Raw genomic sequence first — 6544 nt, 5'->3', positions numbered from 1 at the left:
CCTTTTGCCTGCTGATGAAGGTTACAGATGGGAAACAATACAGTTTGGCACCAGCCCTCCTCCTGCTGACATAGCAACTGCCTTCTCATATTGAAGATGCACATTTCACAGTAGATACTTTGAAATGCTATGGCAGCAGCATTGTCCAGGGACAAGTAAACCTCCTGCTGCTGCCATCAGGGGATAAAGCACTTGTACCTTAGCCACTTTTGGCTGTAGGACTTTTTTAGTATAGTAATTCTGTGCTGAAGTGTATGTGAGAGCCCACAGCTGTGAGAAATAATCTGTTTTTGCTACCATCCTTTTATAATAACTTGAGTGTATCTTGGGAACTGCCTCTTGTTTGAGCTTCCCTTTAAAATGTGTCTCTTTTTTTTTTTTTTAATTGAGCCGATTACTTGGAACAAGGAGGAAAGAAGCCAGGAAGATTCGGATCCTGGTTCACCAAAATACGTGGGAAAGTTCTGAAAGATCACTGAATGTATGGGTGGTTGCTCGTTCCTGTCCTGCCCTGCGAGAGAGAGAGGAAGAAAGATAGTAAAAAAAGAAAGAACGGATTTGAGCTCAAATCAAAAAGGCTGGTGTTTGTGAGCTGACCACTCTTCCTGTTTCCAAATCCTTGTTTTACTTAGTAGCTTAGCTTATGTACCAGGCCTTTTCAGTTAGGAAGACAGCTGTGACCCTTGAAGTGGTGTTACTGGCTATGCGGACCTGTGCTCCTCTCAGCAGAACCTGTGTTAAAGCAGGAGAGGAAAAGCTGGTGAGGCCGACTGGCTTTTCAAAAGTGGCCCTGGGTCCTGGGCAGAATTGTGTGCTGGTTAGTGTCTGGGGTGCACACTTACCGTTGGATGCACATGAGGAGCAAACCTCTCATCGCGAGAGGTGTTTACCATTTCCCCGCAACTTCCAAAAAGTGCCTTGTACCGCTTCATTACAGGGTAGATTATTTCTTCAGCTTTTCCTGGAGAGTTTTGGGCAAATCAGCTTGAGAGCGATGGGGTTTGAACACTTCCCACTGCCTGTCTTACAAACATTTCTTACCAGTTTTCTGGGTTTCTCTCTGAAACACTTACAGCAGGTTTCCCCTTTCCTGCAGTGCTCGCTCCAGTGCAAGCAAGACCACTTCTGAATTGGCTGCGATGCATGCCATGAAAACCACAGCACGACAGCATGCTTTTAATAGGTGTGTCACTGTCAGGAGTCATTGTGAGCCTTGCCTCCAGGAGCATTTGAGCTCTCCTCGTGGCTCCGGCAGATATGGAATGAGTGACCTTAGGTAAGTAACTTTTGACTTTCCAGTTTCTACCTTGAGAAAAGGAGGGATAATCACCAAATTCCCAGGAGTGATCGTAGTTGAACTATTAAGAATATTTTTGAGGAAGAAAAGATGGGATTTTTAAGCTGGTGGGAACACCCAATTATTCCAATGACGGATGGTAATGACATGAAAGGAGCCTTCGGAGCCTATGTCACTGAAGCGGGTTTTAAGATGGAATGATTGTCATAAGTAAGGCCTGGTCTTAGAGGAACGTGCCTCCTTTCACAGCAAGCTGCAACAGGGTCCTGCATCTACAAAACTGACCACAGCGTTTGTCAGGCCCAGGCGGAGGAATCCCCTGAAATTCGCAGCTGGTTGAGATGCACCCCGCTCACTCCACTGCCTGGCCTGGCTTGTTACAGTCAGGTGTGGTCATAATTATTTTTAACTAAGGGAAAGCAAGCAAACTATTTCCAGCCAGCGAAGGCTCTTACAGGAAGGCTGTTTCCTGCTTTTCACAGTATTTATAATGCGGCGGGGAGGGAAGAGAACAACAGTTTTGAACTGTGACACTAATTATGGGTAATTACACCCAGCGCTGGTTCAAAGTGTATAACCAAAACATCCCCAGGTATTGAAACCTCATTATCCAACTGGCAACTTTATTTTACTAACTTGTCCCTGTTGGTACTGTGCACTGTCCTCGCTGAAGCTTTGTTTAATACAACCACCTCTGTCTCGACTCTAAAGTTTAATACAGTAGCTCATAACTTTTGGCATTGTTGTAACGAACAGTTCTCTTCTAAAGTTCACACTCTCCACTATTCAGTTTGGTACAGTTTTACTTTATGCATCATGTTAGCATGTGTAATTCCTCGCAAGTCTCACGTATCTGAAGCAATTTAGATATCCCAATGGCTGCTTTGGTGTGTGTGCTTTCCAGAGAGGGTTGCATAACAAAGCCTATACTGTATAAAATCCTCTTGGGGTCAGGCTGAAGGGCTGTTTTGTATTTTGACCGCAAGATGGCACCGTTACAGCTTCAGAGACCATGCAGAGGGACAAAAGGAAAACATTTTTTTTTTTTTTTTTGGTGCAGTGTTATTTCCCTTCCCGTGCTGACCATTTATTTCTCTCTGTAAAGTTTCAGGTGATAGGGTTCGTCTAACCATCTGTGTGCTAAGGTTGTTCTGTCAGCATGGTGCATAGTGAGCAAACATATGAAAAGGAAATGCTTTGCCCTCCTCATAGGGCTCAGAAATAATTCTCCCTGTGCATACAGCCCTGTGTGGTTGGCTAGAGGCATTATGGCTATTTGCTTGCATTCACATCACCTCTGCAGGCAGCCTGGCAAATGTAACGGACTGGTTCTTTGTATAGCAATAGCAATAAGTGCATGTTACCAGAGACTTGGAGCTGCTGCATCTTTGGGCTGGACCACTTCAGTCCATCACGCTGGCTGCTGAGAGACAGGCCACTGAAGATATTGAGGAAGGTCACGCCACCATGTCATCTCTCTTCACCGGCTAGGAATACGTTTTGATTAGTTTTTCTGGGTCTGTAGGACTGATTGTCCTGCTAGGTCCAATTGACCCCTGTGGAGGGGGGTGAAAGAGCTTGGATGCCACTTCAGCCCCCCCATATACAGTATAAAGTGGGGGGTGGTAAGTTGGGATGTAGCTCTTGAGATGGCCTAGAGGGCAGGGGAGAATTTCACCCTTGGAAAAGCATCCTCCTCCCCATGTCTCTGCTTCCTTCCTACACCAGTTCTGCAGATGAGAAGAATGAAAGTGAGCAACCAGAGTGGGAGGACTAGACTTTTGCAGTAAATCATTGCACACCTCATCTGATGGGCTCTATGGGACGTTTCATAGTTGTTTGCACAAAGTAGAAGCTTAAATGGGCTTTGCCCTGAAGTGCCGGGTGCCCGGATTCTAGCGTTGGGGAAACGGTGTCAGTCTGGAGTGGCTCATTAGGAGGGTGGAGATTGGACGGCTAGGAAAGGTGGGGTTACAACAGAAAATTGGCCAGACAATCAGCTTCCTCAAAAATGGACATGGTTAGTTGAACCTGCCAAAGCTAGCGACACGTTTCCTCCCCATTGTGAGTCTGCCCCATTACGTCACTCTTCCTTGTACCGACACACAAGCCAACTGAGCATGACCACCGCAGCAAACAAGCCAACTGTGCTGGTGTCACATAGCCTGGGTCTCCCCTGAGGTCCCTTTGGCATATGGCATAGATGCCAGACCCCTTTGCTGCATCCCCCCAGCCCCTCCACAGTGCAGCAGCATTAATGGTCAGAGTACGGAGATCACAGGGATGCACCCCCCACCCCTCGTTCCCCTGTGTGCCCTCATTTCATTTCCTGTGCATTTTCTATAGCGAGACGCACTGTACAAGGTAAATACCTACCATCCTCCCTGGCAGGAAGCAAATCACATTCCTGTACGAGAGAAAAATGTACCCCAACAGCCAACTGCGGGGTGTGGGGAGAGAGAGCAAAGGAATGGCTTCCTATGGAAAATTTTTGGGTTTTTTTAATAGAGTTTAAGCAATTTAGTCTGAAATGCCGCAAGATTTCAGTGCCTTGGTGCCTCCTGCTCCTATTCTTCCTTATAGGCTGGGCTCTCCAGTTGCACTGTGCGCCATGATGCATTGCCCACCTGCTCTCCAAGAAAGTTCCTTATGGGAGACCTTGTCCAGGGGAGCATTGTAGAAGATGTTTTCTGGCTGGGCCAACAAGCTACTGGAGAAAAGAGATAACTAGCCTACAATTCCTGTAGGGCACGGTGATAGGAGATGCACGCAGAAATATTTAGGACAATTTTTTTCAGATTCTTGGTTTTCCAGTGAGACGTTTTTCACAGGAAAAACAACATTTTTCATGACAAGTTTCTCTTTAGTCAAAAAATATGGGGGGGAAGAGTCCCTTGAAAAAATAGTTTTGATAGAAAATGTGCCTAGTCCTAAACCTAATATTTCTCCTGGATTCTACTCCCAGAGCTGTCCCTTGGTGGGGGGGAGGTGTGAATCGGGGTGACCACCCCGCGCTTTGGGAGGCCCGGTGGACTGCACCATTGGCACATGCTGAGGGCGCCACTGCTCTGTGCTCCGGCCACTTGCCACCCCACTCCCGCTCCATGCTCCGGCCACTTGCTACCCGCTTGCTCCCTGCACAGGCTGAGATGCTTCGGGCCGCGCGCACCCCTGGGGTCTGCTCTGTCTACTCCCACAGGTTTAAAAGTCCAGCAAATGCTCCTGAGTGGGCTCTGTTGCTCTTCCAGTGTCACCAAGAGCACCATGGGTCAACTTGGCTTTGGTGCTTTTCATCGGTATTGCAAGAAGAGCTGCCATTTTAAGAGCAGCAGGGTCGATGCAAGTCAGAGCTGCTACGCATCTGAGGAAGCCAGCACTCTTGAAGGGCTACGGTAGCCTGGCCTTAATCTTCCTTCCCTTTTCCTCCTCCACCACAGCAATATTAACCTGCAGGTTTGGGTACAGGAATTTGTGAAGCTGCAGGTATTTTCCATGGCAAAGGAAGAGCAATCTTTGCTCTACTTTGCCTGACGGCAGCCGCCCCCTTCGGCTCATGGTGCTGTTGCAGACAAAAAGGCTCTGTGCCTGGGGCTGCTACTCTGCAGAGCGCCTTGCAGAAGTTTTGGGTCTGCAAGAAAAAAAGAAAAAGATAATTTTAGAAAACTTCCCAGATTCCACATCTGCTTTTCACTTCCACCTTTCAGCACAGAAGGCTGCCAGGGAAGAGGCAGGAGTAAGGAACTCTGTAACTGGGGCGCTCTCTCTCTCTCTCTGGAACAGTTTGTGCCTCCCGCCCCACCTCGCTGGCAAGGACAACGCTACCTGTGTGCCAGATGCACACATCTGTAGAGAAGCTGCAGTCTTTTCATCTGCAGCATAAGCCACATCCCATTTCCATGAGCCTGAGTCAGTGAAGGGAGGAAAAAGGGAAGAAAGGCAACACAGGGTATAGCTGCTCCCCATTAAGCACCCCTGTCCCTTTCTGCCTGTGCAATGAAGCACTGAAGGGACAAAAATCCTGGCAGTTCAGGGCCAAGTGCTACCCTGGTTACACCCACTGACTGAAGTGCACTGGCGTTCCAGAGGCAGAGCTTGGTTCCCAGTTTTGGGGGGTGATTTCTCATGGTAACAGATGCTCAGCTTGGTTTTGGTAATGCTGAGCAGGCTGCAGCGGACTCTGTTTTGCAGGTGGGGGAGTAACCCTTGAGCACTTCTTGGAATAAGTATATGCCGTTACAGCTTGGCTGTTGTGAGGAAAGAAGAACTGTCCCCGTTTGGCTGTGCTGGGGGAGACCTCCACTGAGGAATGGATGGAAGTGTCTAAAAAACCTCAGCGGTGGTTTTCACTGATCCGGGTCGCCTGCTCAGGCAACAGGACGTAACAAGCTGCTCTCCAGAAAGGAGTTGAGTAGGTGGTTTGGCAAAGCTCTGGATGCAGAACCACAGATGCCCATGGATGATTCATGGAAGCAGGCAGTGACTATTGTATCAAGATGCAGTGGAGGCAGAGGCCGCCAGGTGCAGTGGAGCTGAGCCTCCTTAGTGAGGGCCTCCTCTGTGCCACGCTGTCTTGGAGGAGGTTCAAGCTATGGCAGCTTTCTGAGCTTTCTCTGTTAACTTCCCTTTTTGAAGCTTCTGTGCAGCTGGGGGGCAGAGGGAGCCTTTCCTGGGAGCCAGGAGGTCCTTAGCTTTGATGGTGCTCCTTTCCACTGAGCACTCTGTCCCTTGAAGAACAGGCCCGAGTCCAGGCAGTAAGTTTTGCCCCTTCAAAGTTGGGCAAGCTGGACAGAGGACGTAGCAGCAGAGCGATACGACACAAACTCTTTACTTGCTCTAGGTCAGATGAAAACTAAAAAGTGGAGCTGTGACCCAGGAAAGAGAGAGGAGGAATATACATGGAGAGCACTCCTCACGTTGGAGGTACTACATTTAATGCACATTAGGAAAAATGCATGAATGCACGTGTAGACGCACCCAGAGTCCTCTAGCGAAGGGAGAGAGAACGTATTCCCCTCCCACCAATGGCTGCAGCCCAGAAGACAGATTCAATTACCTTGGATCCTGCTGTTCCAGGATGGGAGGACTTTCAGGTTTAGCAGGACGTCAAAGCACTGAAGTCACCACGTTGCCAAATAATGGAGCAGTGGAGAGAATAAAGCCTGGCAACCTAATGTTGGATTAGGTAAGCTACTCTTACAGCCATGGCATCTGACTGTCTGATGTACAGCTCACAATATCCCAACACGG

The sequence above is a fragment of the Alligator sinensis genome, unplaced genomic scaffold, assembly GCF_000455745.1.
Source record: "Alligator sinensis unplaced genomic scaffold, ASM45574v1 scaffold876_1, whole genome shotgun sequence".
Taxonomy (NCBI): Eukaryota; Metazoa; Chordata; order Crocodylia; family Alligatoridae; genus Alligator; species Alligator sinensis.
This window is presented reverse-complemented; position numbering follows the sequence as displayed.